Raw genomic sequence first — 18,186 nt, forward strand, 5'->3', positions numbered from 1 at the left:
TGCATATCTTCTGGTCTAGGTGATGGTTTTTGCGGTATTTTCTTCCAGTCAATGTTTTCTTGAATATATGGAGGTCTTGATCTTTCAAGTCACGCAAATGATTAGAAATTCGTGGCGCCAAGGTTTCGGCTGTTCAAAAATAACCGTCTGAGATGTAAGACAACACCAATGGTCATGGTTACTAAGGGTCAGTGAAAACACGAGTGGTCAAGTGTTAAATGAAATAGATCAGTCACCTTATGCAACCATCAAAAGGTCAGAGTCACCCGGCTGCTCCTCTTCGCTGATTATTTTGTGGCCAAAAAGATGCAGGGAATTTGAACGCTTCTGGAACTGGTTCGGAAAGAGTAGATTCCCAGGGGCTCTTTCCGTTCTTGTAGTAAACTTTCAACAGGAAAGGAAAAAAAAAGGAAAGGAAAGGAACTTTATGTAAGTGTCTAGTCGTTCTAGCGCTGGAGCGCTAATTGGGGACACTGTAAATTGAAATGAACAATGAAAGTAAATCACGTCCCAATGTACAATCAGTGGCAAAAGTCTTGGGACACTCACCATTTGAAGTTGGTTTTCTTACTGAGTTTGAAAAATTGCCCCCTTCCCCCCAGAACAATGTTGCCAATACATTGATTGGGGGGAGGGGGGGAGTTTTATTTTGAAGTTTTCAGTGGAATTTTGACAGTTATGCTTAGTTTCTGACGTCTGAGAGGTTTTCAGGCCCATTCTGACACTAGCGTCCCAACTACTTTTGCCACTGATTGTAGCTTTGTAGCCCTTGGGTTTTCGATGATGCGTATTTAAGTGACATTGACTAGCGGCAAAGAGACCCTGGGTATGAGGTTGGCCGCCATTTTGAACTCGGCTAAGAAGACCCCGGGAACGAGGGATAATTCCCGAGCTCTGGCAACACTTAACGACTTTTTAGGTTTACCATGGAGTTCAGAGGACTTATTCTATTTACTAGCGCTTTTATTGTAGTTTTGGTGTTGTCTTTCATCTCACACGGTTACTTTCGAACAGCCGAAACCTTGGCGCCACGAATTGGTAATCATTCGCGTGACTTGAACGATCAAGACCTCCAGTTTAAAGGAAACATTGACTGGAAGAAAATACCGCGAAAACCATCACCTAGACCAGAAGATATGCACGATAAATGATTGTAATCACAACAGTAAGTTCTCCTACAGAAGATGTAAAGAAGCTTTCTAAAATTGAAGGTTGGAAAGTTGTTGTTGTTGGAGACACTAAGACACCTGAAGATTGGAGGTAAGATGAATATAAGCTTAATGCTTTCTTTTCCTATATTTGTCCGGTTCAAACTTCTTTTCGCGGCATCGTTTCAAGATTACAGTAAGTGAACGGGTATTCTAGAATCCAGCCCCAACTTGAGCTCATTGAAAACTCACAGCAATTTTTGTTCCTTTCCTAGAAAGACTGAACTCGGGCATAAAACGGGTGTATACCTAACTGAAATATTGCAGACGACAAACTTAGCCGTTAATTTACGTCTAAATTGAATGTCAGTATATAAGAAAGGATGCTCATACAAGTCAATTATTCGGTGGAATGCCCTGGAAAACCAAATGAGATCAATTTGTGCCATTGACGCTTTTAAAAAGTCACTAAGGTGTTCTTTTAAGCCACATAAATTGTAAATACGTGGAATTCTTATATCAGCTTTATTGTAAATAACTCTAATATTATTAATTGTACACGACCACATCAGCTTTGCTGAACTTTTAAATCGTGTTTTAAAGAAATGCTGTTATTAAGTGGCCTGCATAGAAAGCGTTTCCAGCGGGCGAGGAGCAAACTCCAGCGGGCGAGCGAGCGACCGATCGAAGGTAAGATGAATATAAGCTTAATGCTTTCTTTTCCTATATTTGTCCGGTTCAAACTTCTTTTCGCGGCATCGTTTCAAGATTACAGTAAGTGAACGGGTATTCTAGAATCCAGCCCCAACTTGAGCTCATTGAAAACTCACAGCAATTTTTGTTCCTTTCCTAGAAAGACTGAACTCGGGCATAAAACGGGTGTATACCTAACTGAAATATTGCAGACGACAAACTTAGCCGTTAATTTACGTCTAAATTGAATGTCAGTATATAAGAAAGGATGCTCATACAAGTCAATTATTCGGTGGAATGCCCTGGAAAACCAAATGAGATCAATTTGTGCCATTGACGCTTTTAAAAAGTCACTCAGGTGTTCTTTTAAGCCACATAAATTGTAAATACGTGGAATTCTTATATCAGCTTTATTGTAAATAGCTCTAATATTATTAATTGTACACGACCACATCAGCTTTGCTGAACTTTTAAATCGTGTTTTAAAGAAATGCTGTTATTAAGTGGCCTGCATAGAAAGCGTTTCCAGCGGGCGAGGAGCAAACTCCAGCGGGCGAGCGACCGACCGATCGAAAGTGAAGGACAGGAACTTTATCATCGGTTAGATTTATATGATGACTTAAGCTTTGAACTACTAAGAAAAGTTAGGAGACGATTGAGGAGGCCTTTCAAGGGTTCTTGGCGACAAGCGACATCGCTCCAAAATTGCAAAAAATGTAGCGACAATCTTGTTCCAGAACACCGACAGCCGACAGAACCTGACGGAAAGCTAGGTCACGCAATTTTAGACAATTTCAGCACTGATCGAATGGTCATAGAATTAACTAAAATATCAAAATAACTGTTCAAAACTATAGAAGAACTCTAACAAAACACAGGGAAGCCAAGAAGGGCCATGGATGGACAAAACTGGAGAGGATTGAAATGGATTGAATTTGGGTCAATTTGAAAAACGTCGGCCCACCTTTTTTCAAATTTATATCAGTCAATATCAAAATTAATGTCATTTACACAGCTGGAAAATCATTATCAGTTGTTACGTGGCCGTGATTTTGCAAATGAAAGAGGCTTGCTCTGCCAATTTGACGTTTAGAGCTCATAATTAACAAAATTAAACAAAATTACCTAAAATAGCGTGACCTACCCCCTTTAACTTCGACAAAGGGACATCTTTTCACTTTGTTATTTCGACAGCGACATGACCGACCAGGCCAGCATGACTCTAAATCCCTTCCTTTGTTGGTGTTGCTACGTGTATATTTCTTGTGCAAATTAAGATATATAAACAAACCATCATTCAATACTTGGCGCAGTTGTTATGCAGTGAGCGTCTTATGTCTCTTATTTCCTATTTTGGTACAAAGGTCGACACGTAGTCACGTCAGTTTATGATTCTCTGTAAATCGACGACTTTTATCGTGTCTGTGCTGTGGTGTGCTGTGCAGACTACAGACTGCAGATTGCAGATTGCAGATTGCAGATTGCAGATTGAGTTTTAAATGCAGACTAGATGCAAAATGCAGCCTGCAGACTGTACACTGGGTTTCAAATGCAGACTGAAGCCTAAGCTGTCACATCGTTTGATACGCGATGTATTTTCAGGTGACCTTAGGGTCACGCAATGTCGTTCTCGTTTTCTCTACCGCGAATATTTCCTGCTAGGTCTATTTCCCTCTAAAAAATATTGTGAACATTGAGAATTTGTATTTGTTCGTTAATCTGAAGCATAAACATTGGGTGATATGCTTCACGGCTGACCTTAAAGGGGATTCGAATTCAAGCCTTCTGACGATTGCCGATTGACATATGATAAAATAAAAACACGTAACCAGCACAGGCGCCCCAAGCTCAGCGTGAGCAAACATAAAGAAATTTACGGTCTGTCACCCCGGTAACGGTCAGTTTGTTATCAACGGTCGAAGCCGTGGCCACTTTGGTGATAAAGCACCGCCTCTGTTTTGTTGCAATATTCACCGCCTGACTTTGCTCGCTGCTATTGCGTTGATGGCGGGTTGAGATGAAAGTTCAATCTTTGTCAATTGATTCTGATGTGAAATTGTGACTGTCGAAATATTTTATCAAGGAATATTTAACTCAAATTGGTGGCATCTGAGAATTTTAGTCTCCAGCCTTGGGGTTTTTATTATAACCGTTGACAACCACGAAATGGGCCATTTCCGAGTTGCTGTTTGTCTCAGTTTCGAAGTGAGTCTTGGTGCTCAACTATTGTAAGGGAAATGAGTTTGATTTGTGCACCTGGACTCGCTTTGAAACAGGTATGCAGCAACTCGGAAATGGACTATTGAGAAATGGCTGAAATCGCGTCGGATCTGGAAAATAACCACACAGGAAGGAAGCTATCCACGATGGCAATAAGGTTAGTCTCTTTAATTAAGATTTTTTTCATATAATTATCTCAAGCTTTTTATCGGGATTCTCCTAAAAATCCTTATATTTTTGCTCACCATGCTCACGCTGAGCTTGGGGGGCCTGTGTCACCAGTTGCTTTGCGGTCATCACTTCTTTACATCCCTCAAACTGACATTTCCCTTTTTATTCAACTTATACGACGTACAGTCTACTTTAGACTTGAGAAGAGTTGTACCCGGATCGATGGCTTCACCTTGCAGTTTCCGATATCCACTAGACTAACGAGACAACCTCCCAGAAATTCGAATTTTTTAGAGTATTGAAATAGTAGTACCCAGCAAAACAATTGAAAGTTAACCCGTCTTCAACGTGGTTTTTAGACCTAAATACTGTAGATCAGCGCGGCATAGCTTAGAAACGCTATTTCTTGTTGAACTAAAGCTGTAATTCTGCTTGTTTTCATTCTTTTTAGAGCGGTAAGCTTGTGAATATTAACATTGGATATTGCGTCGTGTAGTTGTTACGAAATGTCCAATGTCAGTTTGAGGGATGGAAATTAGTGTTGACCTTTTTTGCTGGCACGTGTTCCAACCTTTCGGCGTTGTTCAGCATGGCGGGTATTTCTGCTAAAGATCGCTTTCACTGTCACACAACAAAATAATAAAATCGAAACCATTCAAAACATTCAAAACATTGGAGTCTGTAAATTGAGACGAAAAGAGTGAACAATCGATTGAGAAAGTCGCACCTCCCTTGTAAGTGCCCGACTGCACTGCCGGTTTAAAATTCAAAGCAAAGCAAACAATAGACGGATGAAGTCTCACCTTCATGGTCACTTAACACAAAATGATCATGAATACGGTGAACGGCTCGTTTTCCTTGAAAAAGTGAAATTGTAAGGCGCAGTCTTAGCGAAGATGAGAAATTTTAAAAACATTAAAGACTGAAAACCTCCAAAGACACTCGTGTGCGCTTTCAGCAGAATGCCACGTTCAGCGAAAAACTTCTTCAATTACAATAGGTAAAATACAATACAACAATAGACAACAAAATTTACACTTCCTTGCACACACACAACGCCAATAAAAACTACAAAAATTCAACCTAGAAAAGAAGCCTTCACACAGCTGAAAAAGTCGCCAACTCTCACGCTTCAAAGATGTTCTCGAAAAATCAAAGGAAACCGTATAATCAGATCACTTTATCCAACAACTTTATGCATACCCATAGAGAACTAGACTGGCATCCAGTTGCTCACTCAGACGTTTATGAGGCGGAGATAAGACGCCTTCGCGTTGAGAATGATACACTAAAAATTCATTACAACTCTGATTCGCGTTTTGATGAATCCACCTTTAATAAATACCCCGCGTTCATACGACTTTTTGGCTGAATAAAGACGCTTTCATAAAAGAAGCAACAACACGAATGATGTAGTAAGGGCGGATTCGATAACCCAAAGCACAAGTAACATTTATAACGACAAAAATATATTTAAGAAAACACATGTAATGCTTGGATGATGAATAAGTTCTTCACCTGACGCCGTAAGTTAATTCTTCACCTGGGTACCCTAGTGAATATAGATTCTCCAAGGAACAATCTACCTCTCCCCCACCCCCTAATAACACCCGTTTTGCACGCCGAAAATTTCCGATAAGTCCTGAAATCCTCGGCGTGGTCTCGGCAAAATTCACAACGCGTCACTTAAAACAATAGGGTCATTGTTTAAATCTTAATGGGTGAATTTAGGCAGGAACAAATAGACCATTTCTTGATACGAATGAAAACTACGCTAATCTAAGTGTTCAGGGCAGCATCTAGTTCCGCCTTGGGTTTCGTGGAGAAAAGAGCACTTTTATTCAATCTTTCAACACTCGATAATGGAAATATTCGGAACCCGATTTGCATTGCTAACGATGTCGCATCGGCTCCTGATTGTCCGCTATTGTTCTCCTGGTCACAGACTGGTGATTCCTTTCATAGTTTCTCCAACACTGCCTGGAATTTGAGACGCCTGTTTACATTCTTGCGATTCCGCAGGCCTAGACTGCACAAGCGCCCTTGTGTTTATTACGCGAACTCCACGGCTACGTTCTATGTTCTTTTAGAGGGCAACCTTGTTTTCAAACTCAACGCTGGACCGGTCAACAATGGAATGTCCACAACTCAACACAAAGCGTTCACCCGGCCACAGGCCTCCCTGGCCGTTCGCAATACAGGGAAGCTGATTGTCGTTGAGCGCTCTCCATGGGACAATACTCGCTCCTTATCGCCCATGGTTCTAAGTCCCGGGGGGAGTACCCCCTCCCCCCCCCCCCCCCGGGGGGGTTCTAAGTATGGTCAATGTATGATCGGTCAAATCAAAGTCTGCGGATTTCCTCGAGTTTGTATTCAGTTCCAGAGCAGATATTATCACCTTGGTTGAGACCTGGCTTACTCCAGAACACTCGGTGGCTTGGTTTCACATTATTAGACCAGCCCCGTAACGGTCGTATGGGGGCACGGCATTGCGATCTTACACAAGGATAGCATCACTGTCAATAAAATCCGCAGTGGCGAACAACCGTTTTTCGAGTACTTGGAGGCTGTTATCAGACATGGGAAGTTAACTGCTAGACTCCTAGCTGTTTACCGCAAATCCATACTCAGAGACACACCCAGTTACATCGAACATCTTTTTTGCTGAGTTGTCAACATCCTTAGAGACTGTAATCCTCTCGCCTTAACCGCTGCTGATCGTAGGTGATTTTAATTTTCACGTCGATGGCTTAGAGCATATTGGTGCTGGCTGCTTTTTGGACTTGATAGAATCTATGAACTTGAATCAGCATGTCAGCGGGCCCACCCATGAGCGCGGCCACACTTTAGATCTTGTCATCACACGCGAGACAGATTCTATCCTACTTGGCAGGCCTGAAGTTGGGCGCCTTTTCTCTGATCATGCCGCAGTGAACTCCAGACTAAATTCTGTGAAACCGGCGTTTGGGAAGAAGACCCTGTCTTACCGGAAGATAAAGGCAGTTGATGCTGACAGGCCCAAAAGTGACTCGATGCAGGGCTCGAGACTAACTTTTTAGCTCATTAGCCGAGTGGCTAGTATCAGGTCTGATTTCACTAGCCAAATAGAAATTTGCACTAGCCATTCTCGTCATGCGCAGTTTCATTCATTTGCATAAACTGTCAAGAAAAAATTCCACATTTGCAAACACAACTCGCGCTTTTAGTAAATATTCTCATATCCATCCTCGCAACAGTGGCGTAAATATGCTGCAGTGTACGGCCTCCCGTAGTTTTCTCACGAAGGCAAAGTTTTTGTGGCCTCGAGGCCAATTCTCACAGAACCGTTGCCAAAACTTTGCGACTCGTAGATGCACTGTAGTATGGAAAATGAGGAATCAAGTAAATCAAGAAATAAAGCGTACATAAAACTAAACTGCTTGTTTGGAAGTCTGTGGAAAGGCTGTTCCTTTGATTAGAGCTATATGCGATTGAGATTTTAACCTGAAATCGCCATTCTACGCATGAAGCGCAAAAGCAGCGGAATGCGGGAAAATAATATCTTAAATCAGATATAAAGGAAATTCCAAAGGACAAACTTGTCGTCGTATAAGATTTTCTTTTTAATAGTTTCAAACAGCAATCCGTGCGTTTTATGTTTGAATGGTTTTCGGGGTCAATCAAATATTCGGCGGCCACAGTGATCGCGAGCAAGTTTTCCCTCTTTTTATGTGAGATTCACCATTCCTAGTAAACGAGATAAGTCGCTCCATATTATCTCGTCCTTTTTTTTAATTTGAAATAAATTGTATTTGGATTCAATTTCTAAACATGCAAGTATGTGACCTCTTTCCATATACACGTAACAAGGTCGCAAACAGTTTCGGTTGGCTCGATCACAAACACTGTCACTTTTTGCGTTTGTGTTTGCGGTCCTGTTTTCCATATGCGTGATTGCTTTATGCAACTTGATCTCGCTACATCGTAAGAAAAGGGCACAAATATAAAAGCAGAATTAGTTTTTGCGTCGTGTTCAACTTCTTCTTATGTTGGAGTTGTTGCGAAGAAGAAGGCAGAGAGGAAGTGTCAAGAGACTTCACCGTCACTCTTAAGGTGTTCCATGGGTAAACAAATTCCATTTTCGTTTTCAGTATCTCGCGATGCGCAGAACGTATGCGCAATAGCAATAGTAAGCACCGTTCTTAAGCAAGGACAACGACGACGGCGAAGAAAACACCACATAACAATAGGCTTCAACGGAAAAAAAAACAGTAGTTCTGCACGCTCTGCACGTGCGTTTTACATTTTGAGACATTTCTTTTCCGTTCTCCTCTTGATAACGACGTGAAATGATCAAATCTGATGTCATGTGGAGGACGAGAGCACGTGACGATTAATTTTCAATTTTCGCTCTAAATATCCACACCATTCTCGCCAATTTTATTCTCGGAATGTGTATTCACACTTTCCAAGCCGAGAGACGTGGAATAATCGCAAACTTATTACAGTAACGGCAAATAATATTTTTAGACAACGTTCTCGTAGCCCTCGTCGTCCTCCTTGGTTAAGGTCCCTAACAACGTAAAATGACCAATTTTTAGGTTTTGACGACAACGTGGACAAACAACAGTGAATCTTCCCTTCTCTCTCTTTTCTTCAAATCCATACGCACCAATATGGTTATAGCATACTTCACCTTTATTTTTTTCTCAATGCGCGAGCGTGCGGAATTCTACGAATCTGATTGGCTCTGGGAGCGGGCGGATCCTAGCCCTGGTTGCATGAGCGTGCGTAATAACCTTAAATTTCCATTTTGTGATACCGACTCCGTTTACATACACTAGTCAGTGTATCAAAATGGATTTTTATTACACAAGAAGCGTGGAAATAGAATTCAAATAAATTATTATAAAGAACATTTCTCTTTGAAACGTTCAGTTTGTAAGTCGCCGCTTACTGCATTCGCTATCACGCGCGGTGCGAGTCAACAAGTTAAAAAAGTGATTTCAGGGAGGAAGAGAGAGAGGAAAAATATAAATAAGTTCTTTACCAGCTAAGGGTTGGTCCATATAGCGAAAAACTGTGCCCTCGATCTTGAAAAAGCTGCCCTCGCCCTGCGGCATTTTCAAGACCTCGGTCACAGTTGTTCGCTATACGGACCTCCCAGCTGGAAAATAACATATATTTATTATACAACACATTTTGACAATATCCAAATATGGTCTTAGCTCTCTCAATATTCGTCGTACGTACTTAACAGCCGCCCCCATTGTAAAACGTGACCAAGATGAAATCATCGCGAAATACTTGCGATAGCGCTAAGTTATATTTTGGAACGTTGTCATTGCCCATGCATAAACGCCCTATTGAAGTGTCCCCGCGACGCAAAACAACCGAGCTCCAGGCGGATTTTTCTTCTATTTGAAAAATCACTGGATTGTTGGTCACTTTGTGATTTCAAAACCTTGATCATACAGACACAGCAAATCACTAAACGTGGCCAAGGCAATTGCGTCGGAGTTATCCTTTCGAAACTTACCGAAAGTCCGTTTCACGTTGTAACTTTTGTTATTTGTCTGTTTCCATAACAGCTATCCCAATTGTGTTTTCCTGAGCGTGGAAAAACAAAGGACTTTGGGTTACCGCATTCACCACCTGATTCCGTACAAGAGCTACGCCCGAAAGAACATTGGATATCTGTATGCCATTCAACATGGCGCAAAGATCATCTATGAAACAGACGACGACAATTCACCGACAAGTGGAAAAATAACATTCTACCAGAAAGGCACTGGAGACTTTTATGTCTACCAAACGGATTCCGTTGTGGTAAATCCATATGAACACTTTGGACAAAGCACCATTTGGCCCAGAGGGTACCCCCTGAACCACATTGCTGATCCCCCGTCACACAAGTTTACAAGATGCGAAGGGGTGGACACATCAATACAGCAGGGCGTAGTTAACGGGGACCCGGATGTGGACGCAATATTTCGTCTCACGAGAAAAGACGCAGGTGTTGACTTAAATGTGGAGTTTGATGGCAATGCTCTCCCTGTTGCTCTTCCTCCAAATACATTAGCGCCTTTTAATTCTCAAAATACAATGTTCTTGAATAGAGCATTGTGGGCGATGCTGCTTCCGACTACAGTTGCCTTTCGAGTCACGGATATCTGGCGTGGTTACTGGGCTCAACGTTTATTGTGGGACGCGGGTTCACATCTGTCTTTTTTCCCACCAAACGCTGTTCAGTTCCGAAATGCACACAACTATTTGGCAGATTTTATAGATGAGCAGAAGATGTATCGGCAGTCTTCACAGCTGGTTAATTTTTTGGTAAACTGGCAATCCGATAGGGAACATTTTTTTAGCAGAGTTCTGGAATTAAGTGTGGCTATGACAGAAAATGGCTTCTGGGAAATGCATGACGCAGTATTAACAAAAGCATGGTTGGAAGATTTAGTTAGTATTGGCTATGAGATGCCAGTTATAAACCCTGTTTCAAAGCCATGCAAAAACGTCAGAAATGAAGGAGAAGATGTCTTACCTAAGGAACAGTCATCATCATATTTACGTGCCGGGAAGGTATTGGAAAAACTCCGCTCTATGACATTGACTTGACCTCCGACGAAAACGAACAACAATTATATGATTTAGCTGTAATGCGCCCGTGGGAATGATGGGAAACCGTAGTTGCTTGGAAACGGGCAAAAGGACAACAGAAAAATCAGAGCCCTGGGATCGAGTCAAACCAGGGCCTTCTCCTCTGCGATTTTCAAAATGGCGGCTCGTAATAACCTTAAATTTCCATTTTGTGATACCGAATCCGTTTACATACAGAAGTAAGTGTTTCAAAATGGATTTTTATGAGACAAGAGGCGTCGAAATAGAATTCAAATAAAAATATTTCTCTTTGAAGCGTTCAGTTTGTAAGTCGCCGCTTACTGCATTCGCTATCACGCGCGGTGCGAGTCAACAAGTTAAAAAAGTGATTTCAGAGAGGAAGAGAGTGAGAGAGAGAGAGAGAGAGAAGAAAAATATAAATAAGCTCTTTACCAGCTAAGGATCGGGCCATCATCATATTTACGTGCCGCGGGGAAGGTATTGGAAAAACTCCGCTTTATGACGCGGACTTGACCTTCTCCGACCATGAGGCGTTTTTTAGAACAATTTTTCGATTTTATTGGTTGACAACTTCTGGACAACGGCCTGGATAGAGAGACATGCACTCGAAATTCCAGGTCAAAAGTCAGCAGTCTTAGAGTGTCTTTGCGAGGCTTTTACTTCTTTGAAATGCCCTTCGGGAAAATTTGACGTGTACTCAGTAATTCTTGGCCGGATTACAACAGGGAGATAGGATCTTTTAACTGTACTTGCGTGCAATATACAGAATATATCACCATTTATACATTAAGCTCAATAATTCACGTATTTTGATTGGTTCTTGCCTAACAGACGCATAGCTGATGTCAGCCTCAAAAACGTTTAATTCTTTATTTAAAAAGCGAATAGATTCGATAATGCCGTGCTTCTGTTCAGTGACAGACCACAGAAGACTTCAAAGTGTGGTAAGAACAGCAGTGGCACATTCGGCTGTCGCCTCCTGTTCCACATTTTTGTTCTTGCCACCTTTTGACGTCATCTGCGTTCTGTTACTGAACATACGCACTGCAACGTGGAATCTGTTTGTTAATCAGACATGGTGCTTCAATTTACGGTTTAATTTGCGCATTTTGTGTGGAAACCTCCCGCTTTAGAATTTTGAGACGAAAAAGAGACCAGTTTGCGAAAATTAACCATAAAGCATCGTAGTAGCACTCATGGACATGGCCATCCCTCAAACTGACATTTCCCTTTTTATTCAACTTACACGACGTACAATCTACTTCAGACTTCAAATCTACTTCAAAGAAACGAACATTTTAAACATGCAGAAAAGATTCAGAATAGGCGAGGCAAAGAGTTGAATCCGGAGCGATGACTCCACATTGCAGTCTCCGATATCCACTAGATTAACGAGACAAGCTCCCGAAAAATTGATTGTTTTAGAGTATTGACATAGTGGTACCCAAACAATTGAAAGCTAACCGTGATCAAAGTGGCTTTTAGACTTAAATACTGTAGATCAGCGCGGCTTGGCTTAGAAACGCTATTTGTGTTGAACTAAAGCTCCAATTCTGCCTGTTTTTCATCCTTTTTACAGCGGTAAGCTTGTCATATAAAGAGGGGATATTGCATCGTGTAATTGTTACGAAATGTCCAATTTCATTTTGAGGAGTGTTGACAAGAGAAAATGAGGGGACAGAGAGGAAGGCTCAGGGCGTTGGCCGGGATATGTCATGTCCACGAAAGTTATCTTTAGACGAGCGGAAGTCTGTCTTCCGAGACGTCCGCATGCAGTCTTGCCTCGCTCTCAGGTTCTTAGCGGCGCACGTGCAAGGCTGATGAATATTTATTTTCTTTCAAACATCAGACCGAGGTTGGCCTGCATGCGGACGTATCGGAAGACAGACTTCCGCTAGAACAAAGACTTCCGCTCGTCTAAAAATAACTTTCGTGGACATGACATATCCCAAGGGCTGGACCGGGAGCCTCCCTCTCTGTCCCCTCATTTTCTCTTGGTGATGACCAGCCGTGTATACATTTCCAAAAACCACGTAGCCATCTTTATTATGACTGGAGCCCAGCCCCAGAGACCGTCAAAATCTTTAATGGGCCCCTTGCACCTGGCGATCACATGGTACAAAAACCGCCATACTGGTGAGCAGATTGCGCACTGGGACGTCTAAAACAAACAGAATTTAAATTACGTTTCTTTGTTTTAGATGCCCCAGTGAGCAATTTGCTCACCAGTATGGCGGTTTTTCACCACGTGATCGCCAGCTTCAAAAGGCCCATTTTTGCAACATCCATGTACAAAGTTTACTATAACTTAAAACCAGCTGGGCCTTGAAGTTACAAAGCATCTTTTTGTCTCGGCATGATTTAGCCTCTTAAAAGACTTTCTTCAATTCATCTGAGTGCGTATTCAACCGCCTAGTACGGGTAAAATGAGGATCACCAATTTCACCCAGGTAAAAAAGGATTTAACCTGAAAATGGATTTTACCGGCAACAAGAACACGAACACTGTGCTTTCGATCCATTGCCGTTTCACATAATCAGCTAAATCACGGAAGGGCTCCGTTTGGGCTTGACGGCGCAGGACAAGGAACGTAGGTCGACTTTCATGATGTGGCAGGAACGGAAGGGCCATTACTTTTCTGCTAAAACGATACGCGCCATTGTCGTTCGAGTAAGCAGCTTGAAGGGCGAGCTCTTAAAACTTTGGGAAAAGACAAATTCTCTTGTAACTAACGTGATAAAATAAAATGTCTCAAGAAATGGCAACATTTAAACCGTTAATTGCAAAAAGAAAATTTAAATTTAAACATCCTCTAGGTAGATTGACTTGTCACGTACCGAAAACAATCGTTGTCAAGGCTGCAACGAGCCTTGAATTTTCGAATTTTGGTTAGATAAGCGGCCGTAAGAGTGCATGCTATTTTTATGCATGTGTTACACACCTAAAACTAGGAATACTGCTATACGTACCTTTTGATAGTCATTTCGGAGCGATTGCAGAATATCCGTCCACAAGGAAGCGTTACGCCGCAGTGCCGAAGTGAACGAAAGTGGGTTTTGCGCGGTTCGCGTCGGATAGAGTGAATCGAGTAGAATGACTGCTGCCGCAGTGCCGCGGTGCATGAGTCGATTTAGGGTTAAATTGAGTTGGGAAGAATGGCTGGTGCTGCAGTGCCGCGGTGCTTGCCTCATGGATTAAAGAACGAGGTATATCCAACACCACGACTGTGGCACTGCAATAGTGTTTTTAGGGTCCATTTCTTGTGGCCGGGTATTCTGCAATCTAGCCGTTTCCCTTCTTGTTGGACATGAGGATGAAGAATACTAATGGCACTTACTTCGCAGATTCCCCAGATCTGAAAAGCGCATTTATGGTACGAGCTGCTTGCATGGGTGGCGAACGAGTTCGGATGTTCCATCCACATACCAGCACTTGGTACTAGCCAGGATGTTAAGCTGCTCCTGCTTGGCAAATATTAAGTGTCTTCGATCCGTCGTTGGGAAAAAGCCTGAAGGCTTCCCATTTTAAGTTAGTCATTTCATTCTTTCTTTCTTTCTGCGGTACACTTTGTAGGTTACTGGTTTCGTGAGCTTACTGAAAGGTAGTGAGGATGTGTGTCAAGGAGCGATTGTTTCTTGAATCTGTCGCCTTTATATACCACTGCATAAAAAGTGCGGTCTTCTTTGCTGAGACTGATAAGTTTTCTATCCGGTCTTCTTCTTAGGATGTTCCCAGAATAACATTCAGTTCAACATGCACACACATAAAAAAGGAAACAAAACAATCACTTTAACACAGTCACGTACAAACACACACTGGAATATGCCACAACGGCAAGCAAGGAAATTATATTGAGCAAAATGATGTTTAAAAATTGCTTTTTGAAGAGGATTTTAGTTGATATTGTACGAATTGAAAGAGGAAGGGCATTCCAATAATGTTTACCAATGACAGTTGGACAGAATTTCCGTATATTTGTTCTTGAATGGGGAAGAAAGAGATGTTGACAAGATGCATGCACTACGAGTGGAATAATTATGTTGCTCAGAGATGAGGGATATCGAAAAATTATTAAATTTATCCTCACAGAGATGATCATATGAAAATAAACATGTATACATTTTAACAGTGTCACGAAATTTCAATAAACCAAGGTTTACATAATGTGGAGTGATATAATCTTGTAAAGGAACGTCATTCATGATTCTAATTGTTTTGTTTTGCAGTCTGAAATGATAAGCTGCAACAAAGGAGTTTCACAATTATTACCCCACAGTATGCATCCATATAGTAAATAAGAGTAGATAAGAGAATAATAGATGCTAGTTTGACATTGATTACCTAGATACCCCCTTGACGATTATGTTAATGCTCTTACTAACTTTATCACAGATAAATGCTGTATATGATAATGCCAAGATAAATGGCCATCAATATAAATACCTAAATATTTTAAACTTATGTCTTGGCATGGTCGATGATATAGGAGACTTACTTTTACGCCATGCACTTCTTATCGCTAGGTATTACATACACACTTGCAGACTTAGAAATACCCTACCCAAGTTAGAAATATATACAAAAAAAATCCTGAGCTCGATGGAAATTGAAAGACAAATTGCAAAAGATAGTAATACCTTAAACGCCTTTAAAAAGAAATGGACTAGATTGAAGAGCACCCCTGTTTAAATTAATTCAACACTGTTATGAAACACACCTGCCCTGCGTGGAAATAAAGGCTGCTCCTGTTGACCTCTTTGTGTTTCTGTGTGTAGTGTTTGTGCTTATTGGACTACTCTGTGACGATATATGACCACGATAGGTAATTATTGTAAATTAATACCGTTTGTTTGGTAAGTAGTGTAGATACTGTAATTACTGTTAGTATTGTAATGTATGGTAAGTATTGTTAATAATGTAAGTATAGCAAGTATTGTAATAATTGTAAGTAGTGTGTAGCATTGTAAATGTTGTGTCATGTAACAAAATAAATTTAAAAAAAGAAAAAAAAAAGTATTTTAAACTTGAGACTTGCTGGAGGTACTGACTAGCTAGTGTTAACGGAAGACTATAGTTTACTTTCTGACGAGGTTGGTGAAACCAGCTTGCGAGCGGCCGTTGTTGACTGCCCGGTCACAAGCCTCTGAGGAAAGCCGAAGAGATGAATCTTAAGTCAAAGTTTTCGTTCGTCAGGAGTCTTTCGGCCGCCGAAACACGCGTATTTGGAGTGAAATTTATTGGGTTTTTTGGAACTGTTGTTTTTATTGCGATTCGGGACTTTTCCTGTTTAGGAGAAAACGATTTGTGGAGTGAGGTCTGGCCAGCGATGGATGGAGTGGTCGGCCTTCCTATTCTTATAGTAACGGTTTCCGGATAACTTCACTAAACGGCGTCAGAATGGCTCTAAACTCGGCAAAAGAGACAAGTTCGTCACACATTTGAGGTAGGAAAACTTTATTTCAAATGAGATAGTTATTTACACAATTTTTTTACGATTAGTGATTTTCCCATACAATTCTCTATATACACAAGCTGTCGCATACACCACCTATTTTCAGCTTGGGGAGCCTGTGAAGCCACAAACCCGTCTAAAACGGACGCAAGTTTGCCCTCCGATTGCACAGAAAAGACGAGGACAACTGTACGTAGAAGTATGTGAAGTTTATAACTACAGTTACAGCTTACTTTAGCATATATTTGCTCAAAGTTAAATTTCCCATACAAAGGCTATAAATCGCATACCAAGCTTGGGCTCATGGGCTGCCTGTGATGGCACGTGACATGTTGTCCTCCAATCGTAACGAAATGGGTCAATTTCCCTTGTTTTGCAGAGTACGACGATAAAATGTACTGAAATGCGGGGCGCACGTGCAGCACGAATATTTTCCTCTTTTTACCAATGTTGTGTTTTTCAGCGTTGGCGTAGCCCCATTGTTCCTTGAATGCAAATCCATGACGACAAAAAGATTCAATAATGAAGGCACCTATGTCGGTGCTTGCAGTAGACAGATATTGGTGAATTACCTCAAACATTGAAGATGAAAGAGTACAGCCGGAATGAAAAAATAACGAAAACAATTACAGTCAACGCTTTTATTGACCACCAAAACCAGTAGAATTTCTTGAGACATTGCCAGATACTTCAATTTCGCTAACGTTTGGCAAGATATTGCGCATATTGCCTCTTTGTAGCGCACCTTGGAAGGCGTGTGAAATTTACATAAACAGCTCAGACAGAGAATTGCATTGCAAAACCTTAAAGACTCCTACTTTTGAGTCCCTCGCATCGCCTCCCCCTTTCCCTACGGGGCTTTGGTGGCATGGTAAAAGTAGATTGTTTAAAGAGATCAATACGAATTTTAACTGGCTCTTGCAAATTAATGTTGCTTTCTTCGAAGGCGCTGTGACGCTACTATTTCTTCCGCAAACCTTCTCGCTCGAGGAAAGCTGTCACGTATACGAAGTTAATTGATCGGCAGGTGTTATTACTATAACACTGGGTGACGTTCTTGTTTCAAGAAACTGTGCTCCGTCTCTGACTTATTTATGAGTAATAAGAAAAACGCGGAAAAGGCTGTGTCAGAGTATGTCATTCCTGCATTTTAATATGGCCTAATAACATCTGCGCGACCAGTTAACGAAAACTTTCTTGAGCTTTAAGGAAATTTTGTCCATGCACGAGGAAAGGAAACCGTGGGAGATTTTTTGAAGTTATGACAACCGATTTGAAAAAACGAAAAGTGTCAAATGCAAATCAGTTGCCTTGCAAATGCTCTGATGAATAATCAAGTTTGTCCGCCGGACAAAAAACATAGAGAGGGTTAATCTGCATGCGACTTCGATTCAAGCACAGAACATCTGTCTGCTTCGTAAGCCACGCTTTGTTTTTCTAAAGTAAATTTCGCCGTTTCAAGGACTGCTAGTAAAAGCTAGGATCGGGGTTTTAGCCATGGGAAACGGAAGAAAAGACAAAGATGGCGAGTGCGCTCAGCCTCTAGTAGCAGGTTCTAAAGACGTGGAATCATGCGAAAACGGGGAGACAAGCGACAAGGGTCAAGCAAAGAAGACTTGTGCGTCGAACTGCTTAGCTTTCCTTCGCGGTGCTTTTGGTTTCCTTTTGTTTCCGTTTGTTTTTCTGCTCACACTTTTGGCAGCTTTGGTGTGGATAATCCTTTTACCAGGTACAGTACGCCTTTACGAAGTACTGATCTATTTCTTTATTTTCTAGCGCGCGCGTGGTTGTTTAGCGTCGCGTCTTAGGCATTCGGGAAAACGTCAACTGAAAACTCAAAGAAACTTGTTTGATTTTGCTGAGCTTATTTATTGCCTGTTGTTTACCGATATAGAGCAA

The 18,186-nt window shown here is 41.4% G+C and overlaps 1 long non-coding RNA gene and 1 pseudogene across 1 annotated transcript in view; one reads left to right on the forward strand and one right to left on the reverse strand.

The window, feature by feature from the left end:
- Nucleotides 1-3,158, reverse strand: part of LOC138015849 (uncharacterized) — a 77,089-nt gene extending 73,931 nt beyond the window's left edge. Inside the window, exon 1 of the long non-coding RNA XR_011125651.1 lies at nt 2,986-3,158. This is a non-coding gene — a long non-coding RNA (uncharacterized lncRNA). The remainder of the gene's footprint in view (nt 1-2,985) is intronic.
- Nucleotides 841-11,625, forward strand: LOC138015846 (uncharacterized; annotated as a pseudogene).
- The last annotated feature ends 6,561 nt before the right edge of the window (nt 11,626-18,186 follow it).

This window comes from Montipora capricornis, chromosome 9, assembly GCF_036669925.1.
Source record: "Montipora capricornis isolate CH-2021 chromosome 9, ASM3666992v2, whole genome shotgun sequence".
NCBI classification, from domain to species: domain Eukaryota; kingdom Metazoa; phylum Cnidaria; class Anthozoa; order Scleractinia; family Acroporidae; genus Montipora; species Montipora capricornis.